Genomic DNA, 21,004 nt, shown 5'->3' on the forward strand with positions numbered 1-21,004 from the left:
CTTTTTCTTGTTGTTCTTCTTCTGCACAGCTAAGCTGGAAGTGGCATTTGCGGCTCGCACTGGTGCACAGTTATCTCAAAGAAAGGGGCCACGGTGTTTCTGTATCTCTATTATGTTGGTGCGGCTTCGGAACTTTTAAATATCTCGATATATCTCGAAAACTACGCTTCTGATCAAAAAATATCATAGAACCTAAATTGTAGGAAACATAATTCTCTACAAAAAACGTCTCTTAACATTTTGCCATAGCTCGCTTCGTTTCCGAGATATTTGCAGATATATCTCAAGGGAAGGGGCCTGACGGACATATTTCGAGATATTTCTTCTTCTTGTTGTTCTTCTTCTGCACAGCTAAGCTGGAAGTGGCATTTGCAGCTCGCAATAGTGCAGAGTTATCTCAAAGAAAGGGGCCACGGTGTTTCTGTATCCCTATTATGTTGGTGCGGCTTCGGAACTTTTAAATATCTTGATATATCTCGAGAACTACGCGTCTGATCAAAAAATATCATAGAACATAAAAAGTAGGAAACTTAATTCTCTACAAAAAAGGTCTCTTAACATTTTGCCATAGCTCGCTTCGTTTCCGAGATATTTGCATATTTATCTCAAGGGAAGGGGCCTGACGGACATATTTCGAGATATTTCTTCTTCTTGTTGTTCTTCTTCTGCACAGCTAAGCTGGAAGTGGCATTTACAGCTCGCAATAGTGCAGAGTTATCTCAAAGAAAGGGGCCACGGTGTTTCTGTATCTCTATTATATTGGTGCGGCTTCGGAGCTTTTAAATATCTTGATATATCTCGAGAACTACGCATCTGATCAAAAAATATCATAGAACATGAAAAGTAGGAAACTTAATTCTCTACAAAAAAGGTCTCTTAACATTTTGCCATAGCTCTCTTCGTTTCCGAGATATTTGCAGATTTATCTCAAGGGAAGGGGCCTGACGGACATATTTCGAGATATTTCTTCTTCTTGTTGTTCTTCTTCTGCACAGCTAAGCTGGAAGTGGCATTTGCAGCTCGCAATAGTGCAGAGTTATCTCAAAGAAAGGGGCCACGGTGTTTCTGTATCTCTATTATGTTGGTGCGGCTTCGGAACGTTTAAGAATCCCGATATATCTCGAAAAGTACGCTTCTGATCAAAAAATATCATAGAACGTAAATTGTAGGAAATATTATTCTCTACAAAAAAGGTCTCTCAACATTTTGCCATAGCTCGCTTCGTTTCCGAGATATTTGCAGATTCATCTCAAGGGAAGGGGTCTGACGGACATATTTCGAGATATTTCTTCTTCTTGTTGTTCTTCTTCTGCACAGCTAAGCTCGAAGTGGCATTTGCAGCTCGCAATAGTGCAGAGTTATCTCAAAGAAAGAGGCCACGGTGTTTCTGTACCTCTATTATGTTGGTGCAGCTTCGGAACTTTTAAATATCTTGATATATCTCGAGAACTACGCATCTGATCAAAAAATATCATCGAACATAAAAAGTAGGAAACTTAATTCTCTACAAAAAAGGTCTCTTAACATTTTGCCATAGCTCGCTTCGTTTCCGAGATATTTGCAGATTTATCTCAAGGGAAGTGGCCTGACGGACATATTTCGAGATATTTCTTCTTCTTGTTGTTCTTCTTCTGCACAGCTAACCTGGAAGTGGCATTTGCAGCTCGCAATAGTGCAGAGTTATCCCAAAGAAAGGGGCCACGGTGTTTCTGTATCTCTATTATGTTGGTGCGGCTTCGGAACTTTTAAATATCTTGATCTATCTCGAGAACTACGCTTCTGATCAAAAAATATCATAGAACATAAATTGTAGGAAATATAATTCTCTACAAAAAACGTCTCTTAACATTTTGCCATAGCTCGCTTCGTTTCCGAGATATTTGCAGATTTATCTCAAGGGAAGGGGCCTGACGGACATATTTCGAGATATTTCTTCTTCTTGTTGTTCTTCTTCTGCACAGCTAAGCTGGAAGTGGCATTTGCGGCTCGCACTAGTGCAGAGTTATCTCAAAGAAAGGGGCCACGGTGTTTCTGTATCTTTATTATGTTGGTGCGGCTTCGGAACTTTTAAATATCTCGATATATCTCGAAAACTACGCTTCTGATCAAAAAATATCATAGAACATAAAAAGTAGGAAACTTAATTCTCTACAAAAAAGGTCTCTTAACATTTTGCCATAGCTCGCTTCGTTTCCGAGATATTTGCAGATTTATCTCAAGGGAAGGGGCCTAACGGACATATTTCGAGATATTTCTTCTTCTTGTTGTTCTTCTTCTGCACAGCTAAACTGGAAGTGGCATTTCCAGCTCGCAATAGTGCAGAGTTATCTCAAAGAAAGAGGCCACGGTGTTTCTGTATCTCTATTATGTTGGTGCGGCTTCGGAACTTTTAAATATCTTGATATATCTCGAGAACTACGCATCTGATCAAAAAATATCATAGAACATAAAAAGTAGGAAACTTAATTCTCTACAAAAAAGGTCTCTTAACATTTTGCCATAGCTCGCTTTGTTTCCGAGATATTTGCAGATTTATCTCAAGGGAAGCGGCCTGACGGACATATTTCGAGATATTTCTTCTTCTTGTTGTTCTTCTTCTGCACAGCTGAGCTGGAAGTGGCATTTGCAGGTCGCAATAGTGCAGAGTTATCTCAAAGAAAGGGGCCACGGTGTTTCTGTATCTCTATTATGTTGGTGCGGCTTCGGAACTTTTAAATATCTCGATATATCTCGAAAACTACGCTTCTGATCAAAAAATATCATCGAACATAAAAAGTAGGAAACTTAATTCTCTACAAAAAAGGTCTCTTAACATTTTGCCATAGCTCGCTTCGTTTCCGAGATATTTGCAGATTTATCTCAAGGGAAGGGGCCTGACGGACATATTTCGAGATATTTCTTCTTCTTGTTGTTCTTCTTCTGCACAGCTGAGCTGGAAGTGGCATTTGCAGGTCGCAATAGTGCAGAGTTATCTCAAAGAAAGGGGCCACGGTGTTTCTGTATCTCTATTATGTTGGTGCGGCTACGGAACTTTTAAATATCTCGATATATCTCGACAACTACGCTTCTGATCAAAAAATATCATAGAACGTAAATTGTAGGAAATATTATTCTCTACAAAAAAGGTCTCTCAACATTTTGCCATAGCTCGCTTCGTTTCCGAGATATTTGCAGATTCATCTCAAGGGAAGGGGTCTGACGGACATATTTCGAGATATTTCTTCTTCTTGTTGTTCTTCTTCTGCACAGCTAAGCTCGAAGTGGCATTTGCAGCTCGCAATAGTGCAGAGTTATCTCAAAGAAAGAGGCCACGGTGTTTCTGTACCTCTATTATGTTGGTGCAGCTTCGGAACTTTTAAATATCTTGATATATCTCGAGAACTACGCATCTGATCAAAAAATATCATCGAACATAAAAAGTAGGAAACTTAATTCTCTACAAAAAAGGTCTCTTAACATTTTGCCATAGCTCGCTTCGTTTCCGAGATATTTGCAGATTTATCTCAAGGGAAGGGGCCTGACGGACATATTTCGAGATATTTCTTCTTCTTGTTGTTCTTCTTCTGCACAGCTAAGCTGGAAGTGGCATTTGCAGCTCGCAATAGTGCAGAGTTATCTCAAAGAAAGGGGCCACGGTGTTTCTGTATCTCTATTATGTTGGTGCGGCTTCGGAACGTTTAAGAATCCCGATATATCTCGAAAACTACGCTTCTGATCAAAAAATATCATAGAACATAAATTGTAGGAAACATAATTCTCTACAAAAAACGTCTCTTAACATTTTGCCATAGCTCGCTTCGTTTCCGAGATATTTGCAGATTCAGCTCAAAGGAACTGGCCTGACGGACATATTTCGAGATATTTCTTCTTCTTGTTGTTCTTCCTCTGCACAGCTAAGCTGGAAGTGGCATTTGCAGCTCGCAATAGTGCAGAGTTATCTCAAAGAAATGGGCCACGGTGTTTCTGTATCTCTATTATGATGGTGCGGCTTCGGAACTTTTAAATATCTTGATATATCTCGAGAACTACGCATCTGATCAAAAAATATCATAGAACATAAAAAGTAGGAAACTTAATTCTTTACAAAAAAGGTCTCTTAACATTTTGGCATAGCTCGCTTCGTTTCCGAGATATTTGCATATTTATCTCAAGGGAAGGGGCCTGACGGACATATTTCGAGATATTTCTTCTTCTTGTTGTTCTTCTTCTGCACAGCTAAGCTGGAAGTGGCATTTGCGGCTCGCACTAGTGCAGAGTTATCTCAAAGAAAGGAGCCACGGTGTTTCTGTATCTTTATTATGTTGGTGCGGCTTCGGAACTTTTAAATATCTCGATATATCTCGAAAACTACGCTTCTGATCAAAAAATATCATAGAACATAAAAAGTAGGAAACTTAATTCTCTACAAAAAAGGTCTGTTAACATTTTGCCATAGCTCGCTTCGTTTCCGAGATATTTGCAGATTTATCTCAAGGGAAGGGGCCTGACGGACATATTTCGAGATATTTCTTCTTCTTGTTGTTCTTCTTCTGCACAGCTGAGCTGGAAGTGGCATTTGCAGGTCGCAATAGTGCAGAGTTATCTCAAAGAAAGGGGCCACGGTGTATCTGTATCTCTATTATGTTGGTGCGGCTTCGGAACTTTTAAATATCTCGATATATCTCGAAAACTACGCTTCTGATCAAAAAATATCATAGAACGTAAATTGTAGGAAATATTATTCTCTACAAAAAAGGTCTCTCAACATTTTGCCATAGCTCGCTTCGTTTCCGAGATATTTGCAGATTCACCTCAAGGGAAGGGGTCTGACGGACATATTTCGAGATATTTCTTCTTCTTGTTGTTCTTCTTCTGCACAGCTAAGCTCGAAGTGGCATTTGCAGCTCGCAATAGTGCAGAGTTATCTCAAAGAAAGGGGCCACGGTGTTTCTGTATCTCTATTATGTTGGTGCGGCTTCGGAACTTTTAAATATCTTGATATATCTCGAGAACTACGCGTCTGATCAAAAAATATCATAGAACATAAAAAGTAGGAAACTTAATTCTCTACAAAAACGGTCTCTTAACATTTTGCCATAGCTCGCTTCGTTTCCGAGATATTTGCAGATATATCTCAAGGGAAGGGGCCTGACGGACATATTTCGAGATATTTCTTCTTCTTGTTGTTCTTCTTCTGCACAGCTAAGCTGGAAGTGGCATTTGCGGCTCGCACTAGTGCACAGTTATCTCAACGAAAGGGGCCACGGTGTTTCTGTATCTCTATTATGTTGGTGCGGCTTCGGAACTTTTAAATATCTCGATATATCTCGAAAACTACGCTTCTGATCAAAAAATATCATAGAACATAAAAAGTAGGAAACTTAATTCTCTACAAAAAAGGTCTCTTAACATTTTGCCATAGCTCGCTTCGTTTCCGAGATATTTGCAGATTTATCTCAAGGGAAGGGGCCTGACGGACATATTTCGAGATATTTCTTCTTCTTGTTGTTCTTCTTCTGCACAGCTCAGCTGGAAGTGGCATTTGCAGCTAGCAATAGTGCAGAGTTATCTCAAAGAAAGGGGCCACGGTGTTTCTGTATCTCTATTATGTTGGTGCGGCTTCGGAGCTTTTAAATATCTCGATATATCTCAAAAACTACGCTTCTGATCAAAAAATATCATAGAACATAAATTGTAGGAAACATAATTCTCTACAAAAAAGGTCCCTTAACATTTTGCCATAGCTCGCTTCGTTTCCGAGATATATGCAGATTTATCTCAAGGGAAGGGGCCTGACGGACATATTTCGAGATATTTCTTCTTCTTGTTGTTCTTCTTCTGCACAGCTAAGCTGGAAGTGGCATTTGCAGCTCGCAATAGTGCAGAGTTATCTCAAAGAAAGGGGCCACGGTGTTTCTGTATCTTTATTATGTTGGTGCGGCTTCGGAACTTTTAAATATCTCGATATATCTCGAAAACTACGCTTCTGATCAGAAAATATCATAGAACATAAAAAGTAGGAAACTTAATTCTCTACAAAAAAGGTCTCTTAACATTTTGCCATAGCTCGCTTTGTTTCCGAGATATTTGCAGATTTATCTCAAGGGAAGTGGCCTGACGGACATATTTCGAGATATTTCTTCTTCTTGTTGTTCTTCTTCTGCACAGCTAAGCTGGAAGTGGCATTTGCAGCTCGCAATAGTGCAGAGTTATCCCAAAGAAAGGGGCCACGGTGTTTCTGTATCTCTATTATGTTGGTGCGGCTTCGGAGCTTTTAAATATCTCGATATATCTCGAAAACTACGCTTCTGATCAAAAAATATCATAGAACATAAATTGTAGGAAACTTAATTATCTACAAAAAAGGTCTCTTAACATTTTGCCATAGCTCGCTTCGTTTCCGAGATATTTGCAGATTTATCTCAAGGGAAGGGGCCTGACGGACATATTTCGAGATATTTCTTCTTCTTGTTGTTCTTCTTCTGCACAGCTAAGCTGGAAGTGGCATTTGCAGCTCGCAATAGTGCAGAGTTATCTCAAAGAGAGGGGCCACGGTGTTTCTGTATCTCTATTATGTTTGGTGCGGCTTCGGAACTTTTAAGTATCTTGATCTATCTCGAGAACTACGCTTCTGATCAAAAAATATCATAGAACATAAATTGTAGGAAATATAATTCTCTACAAAAAACGTCTCTTAACATTTTGCCATAGCTCGCTTCGTTTCCGAGATATTTGCAGATTTATCTCAAGGGAAGTGGCCTGACGGACATATTTCGAGATATTTCTTCTTCTTGTTGTTCTTCTTCTGCACAGCTAAGCTGGAAGTGGCATTTGCGGCTCGCACTAGTGCAGAGTTATCTCAAAGAAAGGGGCCACGGTGTTTCTGTATCCCTATTATGTTGGTGCGGCTTCGGAACTTTTAAATATCTTGATATATCTCGAGAACTACGCATCTGATCAAAAAATATCATAGAACATAAAAAGTAGGAAACTTAATTCTCTACAAAAAAGGTCTCTTAACATTTTGCCATAGCTCGCTTCGTTTCCGAGATATTTGCATATTTATCTCAAGGGAAGGGGCCTGATGGACATATTTCGAGATATTTCTTCTTCTTGTTGTTCTTCTTCTGCACAGCTAAGCTGGAAGTGGCATTTGCGGCTCGCACTAGTGCAGAGTTATCTCAAAGAAAGGGGCCACGGTGTTTCTGTATCTTTATTATGTTGGTGCGGCTTCGGAACTTTTAAATATCTCGATATATCTCGAAAACTACGCTTCTGATCAGAAAATATCATAGAACATAAAAAGTAGGAAACTTAATTCTCTACAAAAAAGGTCTCTCAACATTTTGCCATAGCTCGCTTCGTTTCCGAGATATTTGCAGATTCACCTCAAGGGAAGGGGTCTGACGGACATATTTCGAGATATTTCTTCTTCTTGTTGTTCTTCTTCTGCACAGCTAAGCTCGAAGTGGCATTTGCAGCTCGCAATAGTGCAGAGTTATCTCAAAGAAAGGGGCCACGGTGTTTCTGTATCTCTATTATGTTGGTGCGGCTTCGGAACTTTTAAATATCTTGATATATCTCGAGAACTACGCGTCTGATCAAAAAATATCATAGAACATAAAAAGTAGGAAACTTAATTCTCTACAAAAACGGTCTCTTAACATTTTGCCATAGCTCGCTTCGTTTCCGAGATATTTGCAGATATATCTCAAGGGAAGGGGCCTGACGGACATATTTCGAGATATTTCTTCTTCTTGTTGTTCTTCTTCTGCACAGCTAAGCTGGAAGTGGCATTTGCGGCTCGCACTAGTGCACAGTTATCTCAACGAAAGGGGCCACGGTGTTTCTGTATCTCTATTATGTTGGTGCGGCTTCGGAACTTTTAAATATCTCGATATATCTCGAAAACTACGCTTCTGATCAAAAAATATCATAGAACATAAAAAGTAGGAAACTTAATTCTCTACAAAAAAGGTCTCTTAACATTTTGCCATAGCTCGCTTCGTTTCCGAGATATTTGCAGATTTATCTCAAGGGAAGGGGCCTAACGGACATATTTCGAGATATTTCTTCTTCTTGTTGTTCTTCTTCTGCACAGCTAAACTGGAAGTGGCATTTCCAGCTCGCAGTAGTGCAGAGTTATCTCAAAGAAAGGGGCCACGGTGTTTCTGTATCTCTATTATGTTGGTGCGGCTTCGGAACTTTTAAATATCTTGATATATCTCGAGAACTACGCATCTGATCAAAAAATATCATAGAACATAAAAAGTAGGAAACTTAATTCTCTACAAAAAAGGTCTCTTAACATTTTGCCATAGCTCGCTTCGTTTCCGAGATATTTGCAGATTTATCTCAAGGGAAGGGGCCTGACGGACATATTTCGAGATATTTCTTCTTCTTGTTGTTCTTCTTCTGCACAGCTCAGCTGGAAGTGGCATTTGCAGCTAGCAATAGTGCAGAGTTATCTCAAAGAAAGGGGCCACGGTGTTTCTGTATCTCTATTATGTTGGTGCGGCTTCGGAGCTTTTAAATATCTCGATATATCTCAAAAACTACGCTTCTGATCAAAAAATATCATAGAACATAAATTGTAGGAAACATAATTCTCTACAAAAAAGGTCCCTTAACATTTTGCCATAGCTCGCTTCGTTTCCGAGATATATGCAGATTTATCTCAAGGGAAGGGGCCTGACGGACATATTTCGAGATATTTCTTCTTCTTGTTGTTCTTCTTCTGCACAGCTAAGCTGGAAGTGGCATTTGCAGCTCGCAATAGTGCAGAGTTATCTCAAAGAAAGGGGCCACGGTGTTTCTGTATCTTTATTATGTTGGTGCGGCTTCGGAACTTTTAAATATCTCGATATATCTCGAAAACTACGCTTCTGATCAGAAAATATCATAGAACATAAAAAGTAGGAAACTTAATTCTCTACAAAAAAGGTCTCTTAACATTTTGCCATAGCTCGCTTTGTTTCCGAGATATTTGCAGATTTATCTCAAGGGAAGTGGCCTGACGGACATATTTCGAGATATTTCTTCTTCTTGTTGTTCTTCTTCTGCACAGCTAAGCTGGAAGTGGCATTTGCAGCTCGCAATAGTGCAGAGTTATCCCAAAGAAAGGGGCCACGGTGTTTCTGTATCTCTATTATGTTGGTGCGGCTTCGGAGCTTTTAAATATCTCGATATATCTCGAAAACTACGCTTCTGATCAAAAAATATCATAGAACATAAATTGTAGGAAACTTAATTATCTACAAAAAAGGTCTCTTAACATTTTGCCATAGCTCGCTTCGTTTCCGAGATATTTGCAGATTTATCTCAAGGGAAGGGGCCTGACGGACATATTTCGAGATATTTCTTCTTCTTGTTGTTCTTCTTCTGCACAGCTAAGCTGGAAGTGGCATTTGCAGCTCGCAATAGTGCAGAGTTATCTCAAAGAGAGGGGCCACGGTGTTTCTGTATCTCTATTATGTTTGGTGCGGCTTCGGAACTTTTAAGTATCTTGATCTATCTCGAGAACTACGCTTCTGATCAAAAAATATCATAGAACATAAATTGTAGGAAATATAATTCTCTACAAAAAACGTCTCTTAACATTTTGCCATAGCTCGCTTCGTTTCCGAGATATTTGCAGATTTATCTCAAGGGAAGTGGCCTGACGGACATATTTCGAGATATTTCTTCTTCTTGTTGTTCTTCTTCTGCACAGCTAAGCTGGAAGTGGCATTTGCGGCTCGCACTAGTGCAGAGTTATCTCAAAGAAAGGGGCCACGGTGTTTCTGTATCCCTATTATGTTGGTGCGGCTTCGGAACTTTTAAATATCTTGATATATCTCGAGAACTACGCATCTGATCAAAAAATATCATAGAACATAAAAAGTAGGAAACTTAATTCTCTACAAAAAAGGTCTCTTAACATTTTGCCATAGCTCGCTTCGTTTCCGAGATATTTGCATATTTATCTCAAGGGAAGGGGCCTGATGGACATATTTCGAGATATTTCTTCTTCTTGTTGTTCTTCTTCTGCACAGCTAAGCTGGAAGTGGCATTTGCGGCTCGCACTAGTGCAGAGTTATCTCAAAGAAAGGGGCCACGGTGTTTCTGTATCTTTATTATGTTGGTGCGGCTTCGGAACTTTTAAATATCTCGATATATCTCGAAAACTACGCTTCTGATCAGAAAATATCATAGAACATAAAAAGTAGGAAACTTAATTCTCTACAAAAAAGGTCTCTTAACATTTTGCCATAGCTCGCTTCGTTTCCGAGATATTTGCAGATTTATCTCAAGGGAAGGGGCCTAACGGACATATTTCGAGATATTTCTTCTTCTTGTTGTTCTTCTTCTGCACAGCTAAACTCGAAGTGGCATTTCCAGCTCGCAATAGTGCAGAGTTATCTCAAAGAAAGGGGCCACGGTGTTTCTGTATCTCTATTATGTTGGTGCGGCTTCGGAACTTTTAAATATCTTGATATATCTCGAGAACTACGCGTCTGATCAAAAAATATCATAGAACATAAAAAGTAGGAAACTTAATTCTCTACAAAAACGGTCTCTTAACATTTTGCCATAGCTCGCTTCGTTTCCGAGATATTTGCAGATATATCTCAAGGGAAGGGGCCTGACGGACATATTTCGAGATATTTCTTCTTCTTGTTGTTCTTCTTCTGCACAGCTAAGCTGGAAGTGGCATTTGCGGCTCGCACTAGTGCACAGTTATCTCAAAGAAAGGGGCCACGGTGTTTCTGTATCTCTATTATGTTGGTGCGTCTTCGGAACTTTTAAATATCTCGATATATCTCGAAAACTACGCTTCTGATCAAACAATATCATAGAACATAAATTGTAGGAAACATAATTCTCTACAAAAAACGTCTCTTAACATTTTGCCATAGCTCGCTTCGTTTCCGACATATTTGCAGATACATCTCAAAGGAACTGGTCTGACGGACATATTTCGAGATATTTCTTCTTCTTGTTGTTCTTCTTCTGCACAGCTAAGCTGGAAGTGGCATTTGCGGCTCGCACTAGTGCACAGTTATCTCAAAGAAAGGGGCCACGGTGTTTCTGTATCTCTATTATGTTGGTGCGGCTTCGGAACTTTTAAATATCTTGATATATCTCGAGAACTACGCATCTGATCAAAAAATATCATAGAACATAAAAAGTAGGAAACTTAGTTCTATACAAAAAAGGTCTCTTAACATTTTGCCATAGCTCGCTTCGTTTCCGAGATATTTGCAGATTTATCTCAAGGGAAGGGGCCTAACGGACATATTTCGAGATATTTCTTCTTCTTGTTGTTCTTCTTCTGCACAGCTAAACTGGAAGTGGCATTTCCAGCTCGCAATAGTGCAGAGTTATCTCAAAGAAAGGGGCCACGGTGTTTCTGTATCTCTATTATGTTGGTGCGGCTTCGGAACTTTTAAATATCTCGATATATCTCGAGAACTACGCATCTGATCAAAAAATATCATAGAACATAAAAAGTAGGAAACTTAATTCTCTACAAAAAAGGTCTCTTAACATTTTGCCATAGCTCGCTTCGTTTCCGAGATATTTGCAGATTTATCTCAAGGGAAGGGGCCTGACGGACATATTTCGAGATATTTCTTCTTCTTGTTGTTCTTCTTCTGCACAGCTCAGCTGGAAGTGGCATTTGCAGCTAGCAATAGTGCAGAGTTATCTCAAAGAAAGGGGCCACGGTGTTTCTGTATCTCTGTTATGTTGGTGCGGCTTCGGAGCTTTTAAATATCTCGATATATCTCAAAAACTACGCTTCTGATCAAAAAATATCATAGAACATAAATTGTAGGAAACATAATTCTCTACAAAAAAGGTCCCTTAACATTTTGCCATAGCTCGCTTCGTTTCCGAGATATATGCAGATTTATCTCAAGGGAAGGGGCCTGACGGACATATTTCGAGATATTTCTTCTTCTCGTTGTTCTTCTTCTGCACAGCTAAGCTGGAAGTGGCATTTGCAGCTTGCAATAGTGCAGAGTTATCTCAAAGAAAGGGGCCACGGTGTTTCTGTATCTCTATTATGTTGGTGCGGCTTCGGAACTTTTAAATATCTTGATATATCTCGAGAACTACGCATCTGATCAAATAATATCATAGAACATAAATTGTAGGAAACATAATTCTCTACAAAAAAGGTCTCTTAACATTTTGCCATAGCTCGCTTCGTTTCCGAGATATATGCAGATTTATCTCAAGGGAAGGGGCCTGACGGACATATTTCGAGATATTTCTTCTTCTTGTTGTTCTTCTGCTGCACAGCTAAACTGGAAGTGGCATTTCCAGCTCGCAATAGTGCAGAGTTATCTGAAAGAAAGGGGCCACGGTGTTTCTGTATCTCTATTATGTTGGTGCGGCTTCGGAACTTTTAAATATCTTGATATATCTCGAGAACTGCGCATCTGATCAAATAATATCATAGAACATAAAAAGTAGGAAACTTAATTCTCTACAAATAAGGTATCTTAACATTTTGCCATAGCTCGCTTCGTTTCCGAGATATTTGCAGATTTATCTCAAGGGAAGGGGCCTGACGGACATATTTCGAGATATTTCTTCTTCTTGTTGGTCTTCTTCTGCACAGCTAAGCTGGAAGTGGCATTTGCAGCTCGCAATAGTGCAGAGTTATCTCAAAGAATGGGGCCACGGTGTTTCTGTATCTCTATTACATTGGTGCGGCTTCGGAACTTTTAAATATCTTGATATATCTCGAGAACTACGCTTCTGATCAAAAAATATCATAGAACGTAAATTGTAGGAAACATAATTCTCTACAAAAAACGTCTCTTAACGTTTTGCCATAGCTCGCTTCGTTTCCGAGATATTTGCAGATTTATCTCAAGGGAAGGGTCCTAACGGACATATTTCGAGATATTTCTTCTTCTTGTTGTTCTTCTTCTGCACAGCTAACCTGGAAGTGGCATTTCCAGCTCGCAATAGTGCAGAGTTATCCCGAAGAAAGGGGCCACGGTGTTTCTGTATCTCTATTATGTTGGTGCGGCTTCGGAACTTTTAAATATCTCGATATATCTCGAAAACTACGCTTCTGATCAAAAAATATCATAGAACATAAATTGTAGGAAACATAATTCTCTACAAAAAAGGTCTCTCACCATTTTGCCAGAGCTCGCTTCGTTTCTGAGATATTTGCAGATTTATCTCAAGGGAAGGGTCCTGACGGACATATTTCGGGATATTTCTTCTTCTTGTTGTTCTTCTTCTGCACAGCTAAACTGGAAGTGGCATTTCTAGCTCGCAATAGTGCAGAGTTATCTCAAAGAAAGGGGCCACTGTGTTTCTGTATCTCTATTATGTTGGTGCGGCTTCGGAACTTTTAAATATCTTGATATATCTCGAGAACTACGCATCTAATCAAAAAATATCATAGAACATAAAAAGTGGGAAACTTAATTCTCTACAAAAAAGGTCTCTTAACATTTTGCCATAGCTCGCTTCGTTTCCGAGATATTTGCAGATTTATCTCAAGGGAAGGGGACTGACGGACATATTTCGACATATTTCTTCTTCTTGTTGTTCTTCTTCTGCACAGCTAAGCTGGAAGTGGCATTTGCAGCTCGCAGTAGTGCAGAGTTATCTCAACGAAAGGGGCCACAGTGTTTCTGTATCTCTATTATGTTGGTGCGGCTTCGGAACTTTTAAATATCTTGATATATCTCGAGAACTACGCTTCTGATCAAAAAATATCATAGAACATAAATTGTAGGAAACATAATTCTCTACAAAAAAGGTCTCTTAAGATTTTGCCATAGCTCGCTTCGTTTCCGAGATATATGCAGATTTATCTCAAGGGAAGGGGCCTGACGGACATATTTCGAGATATTTCTTCTTCTTGTTGTTCTTCTTCTGCACAGCTAAGCTGGAAGTGGCATTTGCAGCTTGCAATAGTGCAGAGTTATCTCAAAGAAAGGGGCCACGGTGTTTCTGTATCTCTATTATGTTGGTGCGGCTTCGGAACTTTTAAATATCTTGATATATCTCGAGAACTACGCATCTGATCAAATAATATCATAGAACATAAATTGTAGGAAACATAATTCTCTACAAAAAAGGTCTCTTAACATTTTGCCATAGCTCGCTTCGTTTCCGAGATATATGCAGATTTATCTCAAGGGAAGGGGCCTGACGGACATATTTCGAGATATTTCTTCTTCTTGTTGTTCTTCTGCTGCACAGCTAAACTGGAAGTGGCATTTCCAGCTCGCAATAGTGCAGAGTTATCTGAAAGAAAGGGGCCACGGTGTTTCTGTATCTCTATTATGTTGGTGCGGCTTCGGAACTTTTAAATATCTTGATATATCTCGAGAACTGCGCATCTGATCAAATAATATCATAGAACATAAAAAGTAGGAAACTTAATTCTCTACAAATAAGGTATCTTAACATTTTGCCATAGCTCGCTTCGTTTCCGAGATATTTGCAGATTTATCTCAAGGGAAGGGGCCTGACGGACATATTTCGAGATATTTCTTCTTCTTGTTGGTCTTCTTCTGCACAGCTAAGCTGGAAGTGGCATTTGCAGCTCGCAATAGTGCAGAGTTATCTCAAAGAATGGGGCCACGGTGTTTCTGTATCTCTATTACATTGGTGCGGCTTCGGAACTTTTAAATATCTTGATATATCTCGAGAACTACGCTTCTGATCAAAAAATATCATAGAACGTAAATTGTAGGAAACATAATTCTCTACAAAAAACGTCTCTTAACATTTTGCCATAGCTCGCTTCGTTTCCGAGATATTTGCAGATTCAGCTCAAAGGAACTGGCCTGACGGACATATTTCGAGATATTTCTTCTTCTTGTTGTTCTTCCTCTGCACAGCAAAGCTGGAAGTGGCATTTGCAGCTCGCAATAGTGCAGAGTTATCTCAAAGAAAGGGGCCACGGTGTTTCTGTATCTCTATTATGTTGGTGCGGCTTCGGAACTTTTAAATATCTTGATATATCTCGAGAACTACGCATCTGATCAAATAATATCATAGAACATAGAAAGTAGGAAACTTAATTCTCTACAAATAAGGTCTCTTAACATTTTGCCATAGCTCGCTTTGTTTCCGAGATATTTGCAGATCTATCTCAAGAGAAGGGGCCTGACGGATATATTTCGAGATATTTCTTCTTCTTGTTGTTCTTCTTCTGCACAGCTAACGTGGAAGTGGCATTTCCAGCTCGCAATAGTGCAGAGTTATCCCGAAGAAAGGGGCCACGGTGTTTCTGTATCTCTATTATGTTTGTGCGGCTTCGGAACTTTTAAATATCTCGATATATCTCGAAAACTACGCTTCTGATCAAAAAATATCATAGAACATAAATTGTAGGAAACATAATTCTCTACAAAAAAGGTCTCTCACCATTTTGCCATAGCTCGCTTCGTTTCTGAGATATTTGCAGATTTATCTCAAGGGAAGGGTCCTGACGGACATATTTCGGGATATTTCTTCTTCTTGTTGTTCTTCTTCTGCACAGCTAAACTGGAAGTGGCATTTCTAGCTCGCAATAGTGCAGAGTTATCTCAAAGAAAGGGGCCACTGTGTTTCTGTATCTCTATTATGTTGGTGCGGCTTCGGAACTTTTAAATATCTTGATATATCTCGAGAACTACGCATCTGATCAAAAAACATCATAGAACATAAATTGTAGGAAACATAATTCTCTACAAAAAACGTCTCTCACCATTTTTCCATAGCTCGCTTCGTTTCTGAGATATTTGCAGATTTATCTCAAGGGAAGGGTCCTGACGGACATATTTCGAGATATTTCTTCTTCTTGTTGTTCTTCTTCTGCACAGCTAAGCTGGAAGTGGCATTCGCAGCTCGCAGTAGTGCAGAGTTATCTCAAAGAAAGGGGCCACAGTGTTTCTGTATCTCTTTTATGTTGGTGCGGCTTCGGAACTTTTAAATATCTTGATATATCTCGAGAACTACGCATCTGATCAAAAAATATCATAGAACATAAAAAGTGGGAAACTTAATTCTCTACAAAAAAGGTCTCTTAACATTTTGCCATAGCTCGCTTCGTTTCCGAGATATTTGCAGATTTATCTCAAGGGAAGGGGACTGACGGACATATTTCGAGATATTTCTTCTTCTTGTTGTTCTTCTTCTGCACAGCTAAGCTGGAAGTGGCGTTTGCAGCTCGCAGTAGTGCAGAGTTATCTCAAGGAAAGGGGCCACAGTGTTTCTGTATCTCTATTATGTTGGTGCGGCTTCGGAACTTTTAAATATCTTGATATATCTCGAGAACTACGCATCTGATCAAAAAATATCATAGAACATAAATAGTAGGAAACTTAATTCTCTACAAAAAAGGTCTCTCAACATTTTGCCATAGCTCGCTTCGTTTCCGAGATATTTGCAGATTTATCTCAAGGGAAGGGGCCTGACGGACATATTTCGAGATATTTCTTCTTCTTGTTGTTCTTCTTCTGCACAGCTAAGCTGGAAGTGGCATTTGCAGCTCGCAATAGTGCAGAGTTATCTCAAAGAATGGGGCCACGGTGTTTCTGTATCTCTATTATGTTGGTGCGGCTTCGGAACTTTTAAATATCTTGATATATCTCGAGAACTACGCATCTGATCAAAAAATATCATAGAACATAAAAAGTAGGAAACTTGATTCTCTACAAAAAAGGTCTCTTAACACTTTGCCATAGCTCGCTTCGTTTCCGAGATATTTGCAGATTTATCTCAAGGGAAGGGGCCTGACGGACATATTTCGAGATATTTCTTCTTCTTGTTGTTCTTCTTCTGCACAGCTAAGCTGGAAGTGGCATTTGCAGCTCGCAATAGTGCAGAGTTACCTCAAAGAAAGGGGCCACGGTGTTTCTGTATCTCTATTATGTTGGTGGCGCTTCGGAACTTTTAAATATCTTGATATATCTCGAAAACTACGGTTCTGATCAAAAAATATCATAGAACATAAAAAGTAGGTAACTTAATTCTCTACAAAAAAGGTCTCTTAACATTTTGCCATAGCTCGCTTCGTTTCCGAGATATTTGCAGATTTATCTCAAGGGAAGGGTCCTAACGGACATATTTCGAGATATTTCTTCTTCTTGTTGTTCTTCTTCTGCACAGCTAACCTGGAAGTGGCATTTCCAGCTCGCAATAGTGCAGAGTTATCCCGAAGAAAGGGGCCACGGTGTTTCTGTATCTCTATTATGTTTGTGCGGCTTCGGAACTTTTAAATATCTCGATATATCTCGAAAACTACGCTTCTGATCAAAAAATATCATAGAACATAAATTGTAGGAAACATAATTCTCTACAAAAAAGGTCTCTCACCATTTTGCCATAGCTCGCTTCGTTTCTGAGATATTTGCAGATTTATCTCAAGGGAAGGGTCCTGACGGACATATTTCGGGATATTTCTTCTTCTTGTTGTTCTTCTTCTGCACAGCTAAACTGGAAGTGGCATTTCTAGCTCGCAATAGTGCAGAGTTATCTCAAAGAAAGGGGCCACTGTGTTTCTGTATCTCTATTATGTTGGTGCGGCTTCGGAACTTTTAAATATCTTGATATATCTCGAGAACTACGCATCTGATCAAAAAACATCATAGAACATAAATTGTAGGAAACATAATTCTCTACAAAAAACGTCTCTCACCATTTTTCCATAGCTCGCTTCGTTTCTGAGATATTTGCAGATTTATCTCAAGGGAAGGGGACTGACGGACATATTTCGAGATATTTCTTCTTCTTGTTGTTCTTCTTCTGCACAGCTAAGCTGGAAGTGGCGTTTGCAGCTCGCAGTAGTGCACAGTTATCTCAAGGAAAGGGGCCACAGTGTTTCTGTATCTCTATTATGTTGGTGCGGCTTCGGAACTTTTAAATATCTTGATATATCTCGAGAACTACGCATCTGATCAAAAAATATCATAGAACATAAAAAGTAGGAAACTTGATTCTCTACAAAAAAGGTCTCTTAACACTTTGCCATAGCTCGCTTCGTTTCCGAGATATTTGCAGATTTATCTCAAGGGAAGGGGACTGACGGACATATTTCGAGATATTTCTTCTTCTTGTTGTTCTTCTTCTGCACAGCTAAGCTGGAAGTGGCATTCGCAGCTCGCAGTAGTGCAGAGTTATCTCAAAGAAAGGGGCCACAGTGTTTCTGTATCTCTATTATGTTGGTGCGGCTTCGGAACTTTTAAATATCTTGATATATCTCGAGAACTACGCATCTGATCAAAAAATATCATAGAACATAAAAAGTGGGGAACTTAATTCTCTACAAAAAAGGTCTCTTAACATTTTGCCATAGCTCGCTTGGTTTCCGAGATATTTGCAGATTTATCTCAAGGGAAGGGGCCTGACGGACATATTTCGAGATATTTCTTCTTCTTGTTGTTCTTCTTCTGCACAGCTAAGCTGGAAGTGGCATTTGCAGCTCGCAATAGTGCAGAGTTACCTCAAAGAAAGGGGCCACGGTGTTTCTGTATCTCTATTATGTTGGTGGCGCTTCGGAACTTTTAAATATCTTGATATATCTCGAAAACTACGGTTCTGATCAAAAAATATCATAGAACATAAAAAGTAGGTAACTTAATTCTCTACAAAAAAGGTCTCTTAACATTTTGCCATAGCTCGCTTCGTTTCCGAGATATTTGCAGATTTATCTCAAGGGAAGGGTCCTAACGGACATATTTCGAGATATTTCTTCTTCTTGTTGTTCTTCTTCTGCACAGCTAACCTGGAAGTGGCATTTCCAGCTCGCAATAGTGCAGAGTTATCCCGAAGAAAGGGGCCACGGTGTTTCTGTATCTCTATTATGTTTGTGCGGCTTCGGAACTTTTAAATATCTCGATATATCTCGAAAACTACGCTTCTGATCAAAAAATATCATAGAACATAAATTGTAGGAAACATAATTCTCTACAAAAAAGGTCTCTCACCATTTTGCCATAGCTCGCTTCGTTTCTGAGATATTTGCAGATTTATCTCAAGGGAAGGGTCCTGACGGACATATTTCGGGATATTTCTTCTTCTTGTTGTTCTTCTTCTGCACAGCTAAACTGGAAGTGGCATTTCTAGCTCGCAATAGTGCAGAGTTATCTCAAAGAAAGGGGCCACTGTGTTTCTGTATCTCTATTATGTTGGTGCGGCTTCGGAACTTTTAAATATCTTGATATATCTCGAGAACTACGCATCTGATCAAAAAACATCATAGAACATAAATTGTAGGAAACATAATTCTCTACAAAAAACGTCTCTCACCATTTTTCCATAGCTCGCTTCGTTTCTGAGATATTTGCAGATTTATCTCAAGGGAAGGGTCCTGACGGACATATTTCGAGATATTTCTTCTTCTTGTTGTTCTTCTTCTGCACAGCTAAGCTGGAAGTGGCATTCGCAGCTCGCAGTAGTGCAGAGTTATCTCAAAGAAAGGGGCCACAGTGTTTCTGTATCTCTTTTATGTTGGTGCGGCTTCGGAACTTTTAAATATCTTGATATATCTCGAGAACTACGCATCTGATCAAAAAATATCATAGAACATAAAAAGTGGGAAACTTAATTCTCTACAAAAAAGGTCTCTTAACATTTTGCCATAGCTCGCTTCGTTTCCGAGATATTTGCAGATTTATCTCAAGGGAAGGGGACTGACGGACATATTTCGAGATATTTCTTCTTCTTGTTGTTCTTCTTCTGCACAGCTAAGCTGGAAGTGGCGTTTGCAGCTCGCAGTAGTGCAGAGTTATCTCAAGGAAAGGGGCCACAGTGTTTCTGTATCTCTATTATGTTGGTGCGGCTTCGGAACTTTTAAATATCTTGATATATCTCGAGAACTACGCATCTGATCAAAAAATATCATAGAACATAAATAGTAGGAAACTTAATTCTCTACAAAAAAGGTCTCTCAACATTTTGCCATAGCTCGCTTCGTTTCCGAGATATTTGCAGATTTATCTCAAGGGAAGGGGCCTGACGGACATATTTCGAGATATTTCTTCTTCTTGTTGTTCTTCTTCTGCACAGCTAAGCTGGAAGTGGCATTTGCAGCTCGCAATAGTGCAGAGTTATCTCAAAGAATGGGGCCACGGTGTTTCTGTATCTCTATTATGTTGGTGCGGCTTCGGAACTTTTAAATATCTTGATATATCTCGAGAACTACGCATCTGATCAAAAAATATCATAGAACATAAAAAGTAGGAAACTTGATTCTCTACAAAAAAGGTCTCTTAACACTTTGCCATAGCTCGCTTCGTTTCCGAGATATTTGCAGATTTATCTCAAGGGAAGGGGACTGACGGACATATTTCGAGATATTTCTTCTTCTTGTTGTTCTTCTTCTGCACAGCTAAGCTGGAAGTGGCATTCGCAGCTCGCAGTAGTGCAGAGTTATCTCAAAGAAAGGGGCCACAGTGTTTCTGTATCTCTATTATGTTGGTGCGGCTTCGGAACTTTTAAATATCTTGATATATCTCGAGAACTACGCATCTGATCAAAAAATATCATAGAACATAAAAAGTGGGGAACTTAATTCTCTACAAAAAAGGTCTCTTAACATTTTGCCATAGCTCGCTTGGTTTCCGAGATATTTGCAGATTTATCTCAAGGGAAGGGGCCTGACGGACATATTTCGAGATATTTCTTCTTCTTGTTGTTCTTCTTCTGCACAGCTAAGCTGGAAGTGGCATTTGCAGCTCGCAATAGTGCAGAGTTACCTCAAAGAAAGGGGCCACGGTGTTTCTGTATCTCTATTATGTTGGTGGCGCTTCGGAACTTTTAAATATCTTGATATATCTCGAAAACTACGGTTCTGATCAAAAAATATCATAGAACATAAATTGTAGGAAACATAATTCTCTACAAAAAAGGTCTCTTAACATTTTGCCATAGCTCGCTTCGTTTCCGAGATATTTGCAGATTTATCTCAAGGGAAGGGGCCTGACGGACATATTTCGAGATATTTCTTCTTCTTGTTGTTCTTCTTCTGCACAGCTATGCTGGAAGTGGCATTTGCAGCTCGCAATAGTGCAGAGTT

This window comes from Osmia lignaria, unplaced genomic scaffold (genome assembly GCF_051020975.1).
Source record: "Osmia lignaria lignaria isolate PbOS001 unplaced genomic scaffold, iyOsmLign1 scaffold0003, whole genome shotgun sequence".
NCBI classification, from domain to species: Eukaryota; Metazoa; Arthropoda; class Insecta; order Hymenoptera; family Megachilidae; genus Osmia; species Osmia lignaria.